Raw genomic sequence first — 17,315 nt, forward strand, 5'->3', positions numbered from 1 at the left:
CAATTGACTAATAGCAAATTTGTCAATGCCAATGGTGTTCAAGTGGTGCTCCAGTTGTTTTGGGATTGCGCCCAAGGAGCCTATGACTATTGGTACTACCCTTGCTTGCTTTTGCCACAGTCTTTCTATTTCTATTTGTAGGTCTTTGTATTTTGTTATTTTCTCCAGTTCTTTCTCTTCTATTCTGCTATCTCCAGGCACTGCCACGTCCACTATCCAGACTTTTTTGTCTTTCTGATCGACAATTGTTAAATCTGGGGTGTTATGTTGCAGGTGCTTGTCTGTTTGAATTCTGAAGTCCCAGAGCAGTTTAATTTTATCCTTTTCTATGACTTTCTCTATTTTATGATCCCACCAGTTTTTGCTTACAGGCAAATGATATTTTTTGCAGATCTTCCAATGCACCATTGTTGTACTTTGTCATGCCGCTGCTTGTAATCAGTTTGTGCAATCTTCTTGCAACAGCTTACCAAGTGGTCCACTGTTTCTTCAGCTTCTTTGCATAGGCGGCACTTACTGTCTGTTGCTGTCTTCTCAATTTTGACTTTGTATGCATTTGTCCTTAAGCTTGGTCTTGTGCAGCCAGAATTAGTCCCTCGGTCTCTTTCTTCAATTTTCCTGCTCTTAGCCATTGCCAGGTTTTTTTATTATCTGCTTTCCCAGCTATTTTTTTCATGTATTGGCCATGTAGTGCTTTGTCTTCCCATGCCTCTATTCTGTTCTTCATTTGGCCTTTCTTGTAGGCCACTTTGGTCTCTCCAGTAGTTAGTAAACCTTCCTGATATACTAATTTCAGGAAGGTTTACTAAAATTATTATTATTATTATTATTATTATTATTATTATTATTATTATTATTATTATTATTATTACCTCTGCCCTGCTCCCATCCAAATTCTTTGCTCTACAACAGTGGTTCTCAACCTTTTTAATGCCGCGACCCCCAACCGGTCGTCAGTGGAGGACTAAACCGATCGTAAGTCGAGGACTAAACCGGTCATAAGTCGAGGACTACCCAACTGGTCGTACGTCGAGGACTTTCCCTGCCCGGGAGCGCCGCGCATGCGTGGTGCCGCCCCCTGCGCCGGCCGAGGCGTAGCTGGCAAGCGACAGAGACGGCGCAGGCCGACCACCGGCTGGGCCACCAGCTGGCCCAGCCCAAGGGAGGTAAGGCACCCGCCGGAAAAGGGGGGGGAAAATGGCGGACAGCCTTGCTTGGCGATCCCCGGGAAATGGTCGATTGACCCCAAATGGGGTCGCGACCCATAGATTGAGAACCGCTGTTCTACAACTTTCCCCAAAGCCGGACTTCTCTTTAACGGGGCGGGCGTCAAGGATTGGAAGACAAGCCCCCCCCCCCAAAAAAAATATCACAAACATTTTTCTCCTGCCTTCTGGATGAAAACATCCTCTGAAAACTCAGCCAGATTTAAGACACAGTTTGAGCCTTTTCCCCCCCCCCCCAAGATTAGCTGCTCCGGCTTCAGCTATGAGCAGCCAGGCTTGGAAAGCCTCCGAGCAAAGGATTCTGGGACTTCTCAGGCAAGGGAGACTTTCCCAAGGGGGGGGGGAAGGTTTTAGGAATTCTCCATCCCCTGGGTTTGTTTTTTTTTTCAGTCCTTCCAAAGCCGCAGGGTGCAGGATCCACCCATAGCCTAACGAGAAATGTAATTAAGGCCAGGAAATGCAAAAAAGAAAAAAAAAAGGATAAGCTGCTTAATATATGCAAATCAAGCCCGACTTAATCTGGCAGGGTTTAAAGATATAGCAGGCAGCAGTTTTGATTGTTTCCTTCAAACGCGACAAGTGTTGGTTCTCCAACTTGACAACTTGGAGACAGGTGGACTTCAACTCCCAAAATTCCCCAGCCAGCATAGCTAGCTGGGGAATTTTGGGAGTTGAAATACCGATGTCTTAAAGGTGGAGAAATGATGATCTAGATCAGGGGTAGGCAACCTTGGCTCTTTTATGACTCGTGGACTTCAACTCCCAGAATTCCTGAGCCAGCCATGCTGAGGGGAAAGGGATCTAAGCTGAGCCGTGCTGGCTGAGGAATTCTGGGAGTTGAAGTCCATGAGTCATGAGGGGGCCATAGTTCCCCCATGCTGGCTCAGGAATTCTGGGAGTTGAAGTCCACGAGTCATAAAAGAGCCAAGGTTGCCTATCCCTGAGTAGATCCTGCTTTCTTATCAGTGGAAACTACCCAAATGCATTCTGGGTCATTTTTACCAGAATCCCAGGGATCCAGTTCGTCCTCAATTTACAACAGTTCCTTTAGTGACCGTTCAAAGTTACAATGGCACTGAAAAAAAGTGATTTAGGCCTATTTTTCACACTTATGACCATTGTATTATCCCCAGGGCCATGTGATCAAAATTCGGACACTTGGGCAACTGACTCACATTTATGATGGTCTCAGTGCCCCGGGGGGGTCACGTGATCCCCTTTTGCGACCTTCTGACAAGCAATGTCAAGCCCGATTCACTTAACGACCGTTTTACTAATTGAATCATTGTGATGATTCGCTTAACAACAGTGGCAAGGAAAGATTGTAAAATGGGGCAAAACTCCCTTCACAAACGTTTCACTTAGCAACGTAAGGGCTCAGTTGTAGTCATACATCAAGGGCTGCCTGTATGTGCTCAGCAAAGGGATCTATCTTGGAAGAGCAAAATGGAAGAGCCAAATCAGATTTATGGCTATAGGTGGGCTTATTTTGAAAGAATTGTTTCCCCTCCACCCAATATATATAGGTTCTGCTGCCTGAGCAGGGGGTTGGACTAGAAGACCTTCAAGGTCCCTTCCAGCTCTGTCTATTCTATTCTGTTCTGTTCTGTTCTATTTTCTATTCTATTCTATTCTATTCTATTCTATTCTATTCTATTCTATTCTATTCTATTCCATTCCATTATCATTATTCTATTCTATTCTATTCTGTTCTGTTCTGTTCTATTCTATTTTCTATTCTATTCTATTCTACTCCATTCCATTATCATTATTCTATTCTATTCTGTTCTGTTCTGTTCTATATTCCAATATTTATTCCATTCTATTCCATTCCATTCTATTCTATTATCATTATTCTATTCTATTCTATTCTATTCTATTCTATTCTATTCTATTCTATTCTATTCTATTCTATTCTATTCTATTCTATATTTCATTCCTCCCTCACTCCCTCACTCCTTCCCTTCTTTCCTTCCTTCAGGTCTTTTCTTTTTTCTCTGTCTCTTTCTCTCTCTTCCTTCCTCCCTTCCCTCCCTCCCTTCCTCTCCCTTCCTCTCTTCTTGTCTGCCTCTCTCATTCCTTCTGTCTTTCCTTCCTTCCTTCTTCCTTCTTCCTTTTCTCTCCCTTCCTCTCATCCTCTTTCCTTCCTTCCTTCCCCTCTCTCCTACCTTCCTGCTTTTTTCTTTCTTGCTTGCTTACTTCCTTTCTTTCTTCCTTCCTTCCTTCCTTCCTTTCTTCCCTCCCTCCTTCCCTTCCTCCCTCTACCTTGCTCTCTTCTTCTCTGCCTCTGTCACTCCTTCTGTCTTTCCTTCTTTCTTCCTTCCTTCCTTCTCTCTCTTTCCTACCTTCCTGCTTTTTTTGTCTTTCTTTCTTTCTTTCTCTTTCTTTCTTTCTTGCTTGCTTGCTTGCTTGCTTCTTTTTTCCTTTCTTTTTTCCAATACCCACTTGAACACCCTTTCCCGAAGATAAACACCCAGGGTGAGAAGGCCCCTGATTGCTCCTTAATGATCAGGAGGAACAACGAGGAACAACATCTTCAAACCAGGAGCACAATTTGTGCCGAGCCTTTTATGCGTGTCTCTTGGCCTTCGCAGCCCCGGCTGGTCACTCACAATGGAAAACCAACCACCCCGTGGAGTTAATGCAAGATCCTGGCCATTTAAAATCCCTAATGTTTGCATTTAAGCCAACTTTAAGCTTTCTGGGGTCCCATGTGGTCGAAGAAAACCACTTGTAATTTTCCTATGAGCGTTCGGTCCAGTTTGATCACCGAGGGGTGTGCTCTCCATTATAAAAGGGTCTTGACTGGGAGGCAGCCTTTCTTCCCTCGACTCCCACCTGACATTTGACAGCATCTCAGCGCTCTTTCCTGTCGTTTGGCGTTGAGGATGTTCTAGGTTTGCTTCACTTCACTTTACTTTTTTTTTTTTTTTTTGCAAGACCAAGTTCTCCTAAGATCTAGATACAGCGGTTCTCCACCTGTGGGTCGGGACCCCATTTGGGGTCGAACGACCATTTCACGGGGGTCGCCAAACAATGCAGTCCGCCATTTTGTTTCCCCCTTTTCCTTAGCCGTGCTCCTCCCTTTTATTCTATTGGCTTTTGAAAGCCAATCGAAGAGACTCTCTCGAATAGAGTCTAAATTCTATTGGCTTTCCGAAGCCAATTGGAATCGTCCAGGCTGTCTCTGCCCTGCTGAGCCCGCCAAAAGTCCCAGTCTGCAAACGGTGCTGCACCAGTTGAGTAGTCCTCGACTTACGACCGGTTGAGTAGTCCTCGACTTACGATCAGTTGGGGGTCGCAGCATTAAAAAGGTTGAGAACTACTGCTCTAGGACAACCTAGAGCTAACCAAACAGAAATCAATCAGTCAATCAAAATACAGCCGGAAGGGACCTTGAAGGTCTCCTAGTCCAACCCCCTGTTCAAGTCTGCAAAAAAACAAAAAAAAAAAAACAGCCAAGCTCTGAAAGTAGCAAGGATCCCATAGGCCTCCTCCTCCTCTTCCTCCACCTCCTCCTCCTCCTTCTCCTCCTCCTCCTCCTCCTCCTCCTCCTCCCTTAACCCTAACCCCTTCATTCTAGCACTGATGATGTTATCTAGTTTGGTAATGAAGCGTCTGCAAGAAAACCACCCAGCTCAGAGAGCACCAAGGATCCCACAGTTGTCATTGTCGCCCTCCTCTTCCTCCTCCTCCTCCTATTCCTCCTCTTCCTCTCCCCCCCCCTGTCTTCCTCCCTGCAAACCTAACTTCCTTCTAGCACTGATGACGTTATCTAGTTGGGCCATGAAATGTCTGCAAGAAAACAACCAAGCCCAGAGAACACCAAGGACCCCACAGTCCTCCACCACCTCCTCCTCCTCCTCCTCCTCCTCCTCCACTCTTCAAACCCCACTCCCTTCTAGCACGGATGACGTTACCTAGTTGGGTCATGAAACGTCTGCAAGAAAACCACCCAGCTCAGAGAGCACCAAGGACCCCACAGTCCTCTCCTCCTCTTTCTCCTCCTCCTCCTCCTCCTCCCTGCAAACGTAACTTCCTTCTAGCACTGATGACGTTACCCAGTTGGGCCATGAAATGTCTGCAAGAAAACAACCAAGCTCAGAGAACACCAAGGACCCCACAGTCCTCCTCCTCCTCTCCACAAACCCCATTCCCTACTAACAGTGATGATGTTACCTAGTTGGATCATGAAACATCTGCAAGAAAACCACCCAGGTCAAAGAGAACCAGGGACCCCACAGTCCTTTTCTTCCCCCTCCTCCTCCTCCTCCTCCTCCTCCTCTCTGCAAACTGCCTGCTAGCACAGATGCTGTTCCCTAGTTGGGTCATGAAACGTCTGCAAGAAAACCCCCAAGCTCAGAGAGCACCAAGGACCTCACAGTCCTCCTCTTCCTGTTCCTCCTCCTCTTCTTCCTTCCTTCCTTCCTTCCTTCCTTCCTTCCTTCCTTCCTTCCTTCCTTCCTCCCTTCCTTTCTTCCTTCCTTCTGATGATCATGGACTTCTGATGTAGAAAGAAAGAGGGTGTTGGAGAAAAAAGACCACTTAACACCTCCCTTTTGACCGCTGGTGAAGAGGTGAGCACCCATCCGGAGAGATCCCCATGGAATGGCTCCTTCTCCTTTCCTCTGCCTATCTTCAGAATAACAAAGTTGGAAGGGACCTTAGAGGTCTTCTAGTCCAACCCCCTGCTCAGGCAGGAAACCCTCTCTACCCTAATTCACTTTGAGCTTGTCCCAAGACGGTTGAAGGAGGAAGATCTGCCAGATACCAACCATCCTTTTTGTGTCCAGGCGGCTTCTGCCCCATCGCCCCGGGGCCTTCCTCCTTGTCCACTTCGCTTTTGCCCAAAGGAAAAGAGAAAGGGAAAGAAAAAGAAAAAGGGAAAGAGAAAGAAAAAAAGACAGGAAAAGGGAAAGAGAAAGGGAAAGGGAAAGAAAAAAAGGGAAAGAGAAAGAAAAGAAAGAAAAAGAAAAAAGGAAAGAGAAAGAAAAAGAAAGGAAAGGGGAAAGAGAAAGGGAAAGAAAAAGAAAGAAAACAAAAAAGGGAAAGAGAAAAAGAAAGAGAAAGAAAAAGGGAAAGAAAGAAAAAAGAAAGGAAAAGGGAAAAAGAAAGGGAAAGAAAAAGAAAAGAGAAAGAAAAAGAAAGAAAACAAAAAAGGGAAAGAGAAAAGAAAAAGAAAAAGGGAAAGAGAAAGAAAAAAGAAAGGAAAAGGGAAAGAGAAAGGGAAAGGGAAAAAGAAAGGGAAAAAGAAAGAAAAGGGAAAGAAAGAAAAGGGAAAGAGAAAGAGAAAGAAAGAAAAGAGAAAGAGAAAAAAGAAAGAAAAAGGGAAAGGGAAAGAAAAAGAAAAACAAAAGGGAAAGAGAAAGAAAGAAAATAAAAAAGGGAAAGAGAAAGAGAAAAGGAAAGAAAAAGAAAAGGGAAAGTGAAAGAGAAAAAGAAAGAAAAAGGGAAAGAGAAAGGGAAGAAAAAGAAAAAAGAAAGAGAAAGAAACAAAAAAGAGAAAGAGAAAAAGAAAGGGGGGGAGGCAGGAATGCAGAGAGGAGGGTGCAAAATGCGTGGGCGCGTGCGCGCGCGCGCACACACACACACACACACACACAAAACCTGGGTGCCTGAAAAGCAGATGCCTACGGAGACTTTCAAGCTGTCGGTGTTATTGTTGATTGAGTTGTAAGCTTCAAAGTGCTTGGGCAGGATTATGAAGTTATCACTGGCACAATGAGAGAGAGAGAGAGAGAGAAAGATAAAGATAAAGAGAGAAAGAGAAAGAGAGAGAGAGAAAGAAAAAGAGAGAGAAAAAGAGAGACAGAAAGAAAGAGTAAAAGAGAGAAAGATAAGAGAGAGAGAGAGAAAGAAAAAGAGACAAAAAGAAAGAGAGAAAGAGACAGAAAGAGAAAGAGAGACAGAAAGAGAGAGAAAGAGAGAGAGAAAGATAAGAGAGAAAGAGAGAGAGAAAGAGAGAGAGAGGAGAGACAGAAAGAAAAAGAAAGAAAGAAAGAAAGAAAGAAAGAAAGAAAGAAAGAAAGAAAGAAAGAAAGAAAGAAAGAGAGAGAGAGAGAGAGGGAGGGGAGAGAAAGTTGCCACAGTCTTGAAGACCTAATGATGGACTTTTCGAGAAATGAGCAAAGGAAACCAAACATTCACCCAGAAAAGGAAAGACTAGGAATTTGAGCTCAAGATTCCTCGGCTAAACTAAAACTGTCAATCATCTGCCTTCCTTAACAGAATAACAGAGTTGGAAGCGACCTTGGAGGTCATCTAGTCCAACCCCCTGCTCAGGCAGGAAACCCTACACCATTTCGGACAAATGGCTGTCCAGTCTCTTCTTAAAACCTTCCAGTGTTGGAGCCTTCGCCGCTTCTGGAGGCAGGTTGTTCCACTGGTTAATTGTTCTGACTGTCAGGAAATTCCTCCTTAGTTCCAGGTTGCTTCTCTCCTTGATCAATTTCTATCCATTGCTTCTTGTCCTCCCTTCACGTTTCTTTGGAAAATAGCTTGACTCCCTCTTCTTTGGGGCAGCCCCGAGATACGAGAACGCTGCTATCCTGTCCCCCCTCGTCCTTCTCTTCATTAAACTAGACATCCCCAATTCCAGTCACCGTTCCTTATATGTTTTAGCCTCCAGTCCCCTGATCATCTTTGTTGCTCTTCTCTGCACTCTTTCTAGAGTCTCAACATCTGTTTTTAAATCGTGGTGACCAAAACCGGATGCAGGATTCCACGTGTGGCCTTACCAAGGCCTTGTAAAGTGGTATTTTAATATGTTAATAAATCTTAATAAACATGAGGTTAATACATGTGATATTAATAAGATGGGCATCGGCGTTATTACCATGGACTGGCGTACATTTTCTGACATTTTCCTACGGATGTTCAATGGGCCTCGATCTTCCGCAGGCACCAGATGTTCTTTAGGCCCTCCTCAACCAGCAGATGTTCTCCATCACAGCGTTGTCGTCCCTGCAGGCTTCTGGTCCTGGGCGGTACAACTCAGGAAGCAGCAGGGGGTGGGTGTCAAAATGTAGGCTACGTCATCAGAGGTATAACGTCCACGCCGTGAAATGTAATACAGGTAAATATTTGCAGCTCAAGGTTGAAATGAGGGGTCCTTGGGGCTCTCTGAGCTTGGTGGTTTTCTTGCAGATGGTTCAGAGGAGGAAGAGGAGGAGGAAGAGGAGGAGGAGGAGGAGGAGGAAGAGGAGGAGGAGGAGGAGGAGGAGGAGGAGGCTGACTGTGGAGTCCTTTTTTTTTTAATAATTTTTTTATTTTTCCAAACTCTCCCCCATGCATATACCGTAATATTTATCAGACGTTAACATACATTCTTTTAACATTCATATATAAGATACTTTTAATAAAATGCACGCATGGCTTTTGGTGTTGCTCGCCCATTTCCCCTTTCACCGCCTCCACACTCCTTCTTCTCTACCTTCTTTCTCCCTTTCTTCTCTTCCCTACTTCCCTCTTCTTCCTCTCCTCTCCTTCACCACTCTCCTCCCCTTTCTCCCCACTTCTCCTCTTCTCCTCCAACCTTCCTACTTCCTTCTCCCCTCCTTTACTCTCTTCTCTCTTCTCTCCTTTCTTCCCTCTCATCCCTCTTCAGATACAATTCAGGGGTAATGTCCGAGCAACTTGACTTTGGAGTCCTTGATGCGCTCTGAGTTTGGTTGTTTTTCTTGCAGACGTTTCATGACCCAACTAGGTAACATCCTCAGGGCCAAAAGGGAATGGGGTGTGCAGGAAGGAGGAGGAGGAGGAGGAGGAGGAGGAGGGGGAGGAGGAAGAGGAGGAGGATGACGATGACAATGACGACGACGACTGTGGGGACCTTGGTACTTTCTGAGCTGGGTGGTTTTCCTTGCAGACGTTTCATGACCCAACTAGGGAACATCCTCATGGCCAGAAGGGAATGGGGTGGGTAGGAAGGAGGAGGAGGAGGAGGAGGAGGAGGAGGAGGAGGAGGACGACGACAATGATGACGACGACTGTGGGGACCTTGGTGCTCTCTGAGCTGGGTGGTTTTCCTTGCAGACGTTTCATGATCCAGCTAGGGAACATCCTCATGGCCAGAAGGGAATGGGGTGTGCAGGAAGGAGGAGGAGGAGGAAGAGGAGGACGGGAGGACGAGGACGAGGACGACGACAATGACGACGACGACTGTGGGGACCTTGGTGCTCTCTGAGCTGGGTGGTTTTCCTTGCAGACGTTTCATGATCCAGCTAGGGAACATCCTCATGGCCAGAAGGGAATGGGGTGTGCAGGAAGGAGGAGGAGGAGGAAGAGGAGGACGGTGACGACGACGACGACGACGACGACAATGACGACGACGACTGTGGGGACCTTGGTGCTCTCTGAGCTGGGTGGTTTTCCTTGCAGACGTTTCATGACCCAACTAGGGAACACCCTCAGGGCCAGAAGCGAATGGGGTGTGCAGGGAGGAGGTGGAGGAAGACTGTGAGGTCCTTGGCGCTCTCTGAGCTCGATATTTCTTTACCAGAAAGGGATTTGCTCTCTGTTTATGCACAAGGGCCTTCTCCTGTCAATATTGAGGGGAACGTTCTTCGCGCTTCCTTGTTGGGATGTTGCTAAGCGAATCCCGCTTCCCCCGTTGAGTTGGCTTGTCAGGAGGTTGCAAAATGGGATCGCGTGACCCCCCCCCCGGGGACATCGCAAACGACATAAAAATGAGTCGCTCGCCAAGTGTCCAAATTTGGATCACGTGACCACGGGGGGAGGGGGAAGGCTGCAACGGTCGTTAAGTGTGAAAAACGGTCCCGAGTCCCTTTTTATTTTTTTCAGAGCCGTTGTGACTTCGTTCGCTCAGCTAAACCTACCGTTGTTGGGTCGAGGACTGCCTGCATCAGGAAGTTGTGTTTGGGGCCTTGAACTCCCTTTCCATTTCTTGGCATTCAAATGGTCGCTAAACGAACGGTTGTAAATGCAGGACCACCTGTACGGCGGGAACGTCAAACGGTTGCTAAACGACAATTCGTAAGTGAAGGGCCACCTTGCACAGCCTTACCGGGGTGTGTGCAGATTGCGTGTTGAGAGCACTTAGGAGTTAAACGGGAGGAAAGGGGCTACATCAAGCCGATAGTAAGTAATGGGCCCCGTCAGATGGAGGAAGAAGGCTTAATAGCTCTCTCAGCCGGGGCTCTTTGGAGCAGCCACGTGCTTTCAAAAAGCGACGCCGGGTCTGCTTAATGAATCTACGGCCACAGCCGATTGAAAAGAAGCTTTTAGTGGAATGGATCGGCCGTGTAAACGATTATTTGCTTTTAAATTAGCTTCTCTTTGCCACCAATATTTAAATGTTCTTTCGCGTCCTGTTTTATGGTGATGTCTTGGGAGTAATATTTATAGTGCTAACATATATGTAGGTTAAGATGTACATTTATTATCCGAAAGATTTCCTTCTCCATTTCCATCTCAGCTCTGCCTCTATCACTCTATCTCTCCATCTCTCTCCTTCTCCCTATTTATCTCTGGATTTCTCTCTCTCTCTCTCTCTCTCTCTCTCTCTCTCTCCACCCTTCCATCCATCATCTATTATCTATGTATCTATCTGTCCATCTGTTTGCCTATCTGTCTGTCTGTCTATGTCTATCTATCATCTTTCTATCATTCTATCGTGTATCTACTGTATCTATCTCTATCTATTTACCTATCTATCATCCATCTATCATTATCCATCTTTCTATCCATCTATCTATCTATCTGTCTATCTGTCCATCCGTCCATCCGTTGGTCCATCCATCCATCCATCCATCCATCCATCCATCCATCCATCCATCCATCTATCTATCTACCTACCTACCTACCTACTTACCTATTCTATTCTATTCTCTATTCTGTTTCTCTTCTCTCTTCTCTTCTCTTCTCTTCTCTTCCCTTCCCTTCCCTTCCATTCCATTCCATTCCATTCTCTATTCTATTCTATTCTATTATTATTATTATTATTATTTATATTCCATTCTATTCTATTCTCATAATAGTGTCATTATTTCAGTGATGAAGGAGGCAGTCACTAAATGAGGCAACCAAAAGACTTTTATTTTTTAAAAAAATGAAAATATCCATAGTTTGGCAACACAGGGACAAATGACCACAAGCCTTTGATTAGAAGGGGTATTTATTTTTTGGCAATATATAATTTTCCGTAAGTAAAAGTCCACTTAGCACAAATCTTCTGCTTTGGCAAAGTTTGTGCAGTTATTGAACAATGGGGCATGTATTCTACCTTTTCCAAAATTGTTAGGGTGGTTTGCAGACGAGGCACTTTTCCAAAAACAATTTCAACAGTGAAAATTTAGGGGGGGGGACTAGAAAGCAAGAAGGACCTCGGACTAAGCTGTTTGATGTTCAAAAACATGTTGGAGACCATCAAAAGCTCTTTTTGGCACTTAATCAACAGCAACATGCTCCTTAGGGGAAATATTTTTTGATTTAGAGGGCTGCCACAGAGAGATATTAAACATATCAGTGTTGCATGGTTACAAGGAACCATTAACATGGTTACCGCCTCAGTGCGGGAAGTCCTTCCTTCCTTCCTTCCTTCCTTCCTTCCTTCCTTCCTTCCTTCCTTCCTTCCTTCCTTCCTCCCTTCCTCCTTCGTTCCTCCATCTATCCGTCTCTCCTCCCTTCCTTCCTACTCTAACTAAATTTCATTTTTAATGTGTGCCATTGTGTCCACAGTAAAAAATGACAATAAAGATTATCTATCTATCTATCTATCTATCTATCTATCTATCTATCTATCTATCTATCCCTCTATCCCTCTTTCTTTTCCCATCTCTCTTCCCTTCCTTCCTACTCTAACCTTATCCCTCCCTCTTTCCTTTTCCTTCCTTCCTTGCTTGCTTCCCCTCCCTCCCTCCTTCATTCCTCCATCCATCTGTCTATCTCTTCTCCCTTCCTTTCTACTCTAACCCCACCCCCTCTTTTCTTTCCCTTCCTTCTTTTTTCTCTTTTCTTCCTTCCTTCCTTCCTTTCTTCCTTCCATCATCTTTCCTCCCTTCCTTCTTATTCTAACCTCCATCCTTCCCTCTCTCCTTTTCCTTCCTTCCTTCCTTCCATCCATCCATCCATCCTTCCTCTCACCCACATATTTCCTCCCTCCCTCCCTCCCTCATTCCCTCCCTCCATCCATCCTTTCTCACCCATATATTTCTTTCTTTCCTTCCTTCCTTCCTTCCCTCCATCCATCCATCCATCCATCCATCCATCCTTTGTCTCACCCATATATTTCTCTTTCCTTCCTTCCTTCCCTCCATCTATCCATCCATCCTTTGTCTCACCCATATATTTCTCTTTCTTTCCTCCTTCCTTCCTTCCTTCCTTCCTTCCTTCCCTCCATCTATCCATCCATCCTTCGTCTCACCCATATATTTCTCTTTCCTTCCTTCCTTCCTTCCTTCCTTCCTTCCCTCCATCTATCCATCCATCCTTCGTCTCACCCATATATTTCTCTTTCCTTCCTTCCTTCCTTCCTTCCTTCCTTCCTTCCTTCCTTCCATCCATCCATCCATCCTCTCACCCACATATCTCCTCCCTTCCTCCTTCCTTTCTCTCTTTTTTTCCTGCTACTTCCATGAAGTTCCATGATCATTTTTCTCCTTTTGGTCACTCTGGGAGAAAAGGCAGGACCACCGTAGGAAGAACAGCTTTGACTTCTGAGCGAGGCTAACCTTTGCACGGAGCTTCACCTCAGCTGCTCCCTTGAACTTGAGGGAGGATAAAGCCACAAAATGTCTCACGGATGTAATTTTGGATTCGGTGTGGAATGAAAATCTGAAGCCAAGTTGAAAGTTTAAATTCTGGGATAGATCCGTGCAACACTGACAGAAGGGGGGAAAGGTTAGATGAATCTATCGCATTTGGGGGGAGCGAAGAACCATTTTCCTACTGGAAGGGTACCAGCTCCAGTTCCTCATTCTTGGAATATCTTGGGGAAAGTCACCAACACCAACCGTCAGCCGGAGGCCATGATGGAAACTCTTGAATTGCACAACAGATGGAAAGACTTCGCCTTGGCTTCAGTTAGGAAGCTGTGAGCATCCTAGGCCAGGGGTGGGCAACCTTGGCTGTTTTATGACTGGTGGACTTCAACTCCCAGAATTCCTGAGCCAGCATGGTGGAAACTATGCCTCCCTTCATGACTAGTGGACTTCAACTCCCAGAATTCCTGGGCCAACCATGCTGAGGGGAAAGGGAGAGGTTTCCAAGCTAAGCCATGCTGACTCAGGAATTCTGGGAGTTGAAGTCCACGAGTTGTAAAGTGGCCTAGGCCTAGGCCAGAGGTAGGCAACCTTGGCTCTTTTATGACAGGTGGACCTCAACTCCCAGAATTCCTGAGCCAGGCATGCTGAGGGGAAAGGGAGAGGTTTCCAAACTGAGCCATGCTGGCTCAGGAATTCTGGGAGTTGAAGTCCACCAGTCATAAAAGAGCCAAGATTGCCTACCCCTGTCCTAGACCAAGCTAAGTCCCCCCCAAAAAAACGTTAGAGAATTCCTGGAAACCTGGGCCATCGACTGGCCCATAGTGATAAACAACATTTACACACCCTTCAAAAGAGACAATCCAAAAGGAGACAAAAGGATCAAAGCACCTGGTCACCAGCAATCAACGCTCAGATAAGCAGTGATTAACACAAGATTAAGACCAACGATCAAGGAGTAAACAACACCCAATCAAGGGACTCTCTAACTCAGACAAACAATGAAAGAGTAAATAATAACCTAATTGAGAAGTACCAAGAAAGGGACATTCTGATCAAGACTGACAGGGCAAACTGCTAGTAAGGTATATAAACAGAGAGCATACCCCACAACAGCTGGCACTGATGAGGTTGCCTCGTTGGGTCATGAAAGGTCTGCAAGAAAAGCACCAAGAATCCCACAGAGCACCCAGGACCCCACAGTCCCCCTCCTCCTGTTTGCAAACCACACTCCATTCTAGCACTGATGATGTTGCCTAGTAGGGTCATGACCTTATAGTTCTCCTCCTCCTCCTCCTCTTCCTCCTCCTCCTCTCTGCAAACCTCACTCCCTTCTACCACTGATGACGTTGCCTAGTTGGGTCATGAAATGTCTCCAAAAAAAACAACCAAGCCCAGAGAGCACCAAGGACCCCACAGTCCTCCTCCTCCTCCAAAACCCCCTCCCTTCTAGCATTGATGACGTTGCCTAACTGGGTCATGAAACGTCTGCAAAAAACAACAACAACCAAGCTCAGAGAACGCTAAGGACCCCAAACTTGATTAAAATCTCCAATGGATCAGATATCCAAGGACTTCAGAAAAGTCTGCATGGAAGATCCACCTCCCCTTCCCTTATTCACCCAAGTCCTTCAAATTTGCAAGGAAAGCGACGTTCTCGAACTTTATTACATATTCATTTTCCTTGCACTTTAATACTTCGTGTAACTAGAGCACTTTGCCTTTAGTAGTAAATAATCTCAATGATGACGCAATAAGAGAGAGAGAGAAAAAAAGAGAGACAGAGAGAGAGAGAAAGAAGAGAAAGAGATAAAGAGAGACAAAGAGAGAGAGACAAAGAGAGAGAGAAAGAAAAAGAGAGAAAGAAAGAGAAGAGAAAGAGAGAGAGAAAGAAAGAAGAGAGAGAAGAGAGAGAAAGAGAGAGAAAGAGAGAAAGAGAGAGAGAGAAAGAAAAGAGAGTGAGAAAAAGAAAGAGAAGAGAAAGAGAGAGAGAGAGAAGAGAGAGAGAGAAAGAGAGAGAGAGAAAGAAACAAACTTATCAAAGTCCACATATGGAAAAAATCCTAAGTATGTCTGCTCAGAAATACAGCCAATGGAACTTAATGCCAGGAAAATATAATTAAGATTTCAGCCTTTACAAGTCTGGGGCTGAGGTGTAACGGGAAATACAGATTTATCTCATGCACGGTTGAGTCTCTTAGCTCCTACGCCATGCAAGAATAAACATTTCTGAACTTCAGTCTGCTCAGCCTATTATCATTACGGTTCCCTGCACAGTCAGCCAGATGTTCAGACTAGATTTGGCATTTTTATCCACTTATCCAATCCTTCTCAAGGACCTGGGACAGGCAGATGTGATTGTTTGATGGAGCTAAAGGCATCAGCACGGGAGGGGGTCTTGATGCTACCCCTCCCTTAATACAGCCTAGGATTGCCTTGGCTATTTTGGCCGCTGCAGCACACGCCTGGCTCCTATTTAAGGGATCGTCCCTTCTCACAATTATACTGGCATTCAGCCCACCTATACAGTTGGTGTTTCTTGCCAAAGTGTAAAAAACTTACTTTTATCAACACTGAACTTCATGTTGTTGGATAGGACCCATTGTTGAAGTCTGTCAAGATCTTTTTGGATGCTGACCATGTCTTCTGGGTTACTCCTGCCAGTTTAGTATCATCTGCAAATCTAAGGTTCCCCTTCTACTCCCTCATCTAAGACAAACCAAATGCACAGGTATGGGATAGGGGGTACCTTGCTCAATAGTAGCAACTGTGAGAGGGATCTCGGAGTCCTAGTGGACGATCCCTTAAATAGGAGCCAGCCGTGTGCTGCAGCTGCCAAAAAGGCCAACACAGGGCTAGGCTGGATTGACAGAGGGATGGAATCAAGATCACGTGAAGTGTTACTACCACTTTACAAGGCCTTGGTAAGGCCACACTTGGAATCCTGCACCCAGTTTTGGTCACCACGATGTAAAAAAGATGTTGAGACTCTAGAAAGAGTGCAGAGAAGAGCAACAAAGATGATTAGGGGACTGGAGGCTAAAACATGGAAGGAAGGAAGGAAGGAAGGAAGGAAGGAAGGAAGGGAGGGAGGGAGGGAGGGAGGGAGGGAGGGAGGGAGGGAGGGAGGGAAGAAAGGAAGGAAGGAAGGAAAAGGAAGAAAGGAAGGAAAGGAAGAAAGGAAGGAAGGGAAAGAAGGAAGGAAGGAAGGAAGGAAGGAAGGAAGGAAGGAAGGAAGGAAGGAAGGAAGGAAGGGAAAGAAAGAAAGAAAGAAAGGGAAGGAAGGAAAGAAGAAAGGAAGGAAAGAAAGAAAGAAAGAAAGAAAGAAAGAAAGAAAGAAAGAAAGAAAGAAAGAAAGAAAGAAAGAGGAGGGAGGGGGGAAGGAAGGAAGGGAAAGGAAAGGAAAGGAAAGAAAGAAAGAAAGAAAGAAAGAAAGAAAGGGAAGGAAGGAAAGAAGAAAGGAAGGGAAAGAAAGAAAGAAAAAGAAAGAAAGAAAGAAAGAAAGAAAGAGGAGGGAGGGAGGGAGGGGGGAAGGAAGGAAGGGAAAGGAAAGAAAGAAAGAAAGAAAGAAAGAAAGAAAGAAAGAAAGAAAGAAAGAAAGAAAGAAAAAGGGAGGGAAGGGGGAAGGAAGGAAGGAATTTCCTGACCATGAGAACACTTAACCAGTGGAACTACTTGCCTCCAGAAGTTGTGGGTACTCCATCACTGAAGGTTTTTAAGAAGAGACTGGACATGGGAAAAATGGATAGATTTTATACAACATAAGTTGGATATAAAAAAATATTACTTAGTTTATCAATAATTTATATACAAATTTTAATATTTTATAGATTGTATCATTTCTTTTTCTTTTTATATGTTTTATTATTATTTTACTTTCTTATATTTCTTTTCTTCTTTCTTTCTCTTTATTCTTCTTTTTTTTAAGTATTTTCTTTTTTTTTCTTTAATATTTATGTCTTTTATATATATATATATTATTGTTAATTATTCTATTAGTAGTTTAAGTAACGTATTTAGACTTATCTATGGTTTATATTTTTTTTAAGAATTCAAAAAAATTTAATTAAGCCTATATTCAGCTCTGGGAAAGTTGAGGGAGGGAGTGGGAGGGTTGGGGTGGGTTGGGGAGGGTTGTTTTTTCTTATTTGGTAAAATTTTAAAAATTTTCAATTAAAAAAAAAAAGAAGAGACTGGACAGGCATTTGTCTGAAATGGTAGACGGTCTCCTGCTTGAGCAGCGGGTTGGACTAGATGACCTCCAAGGTCCCTTCCAACGCTGTTCTTCTGTTATTTGTATATTACACAGGTAAGAGTAAACATACATTTCTCAAGAATATCTTTTTTGATCCTCCACTTACGATCACAA

The sequence above is a fragment of the Crotalus tigris genome, unplaced genomic scaffold (assembly GCF_016545835.1).
Source record: "Crotalus tigris isolate CLP2741 ecotype Arizona unplaced genomic scaffold, ASM1654583v1 scf7180000019356.616467, whole genome shotgun sequence".
Lineage (NCBI taxonomy): Eukaryota > Metazoa > Chordata > Lepidosauria > Squamata > Viperidae > Crotalus > Crotalus tigris.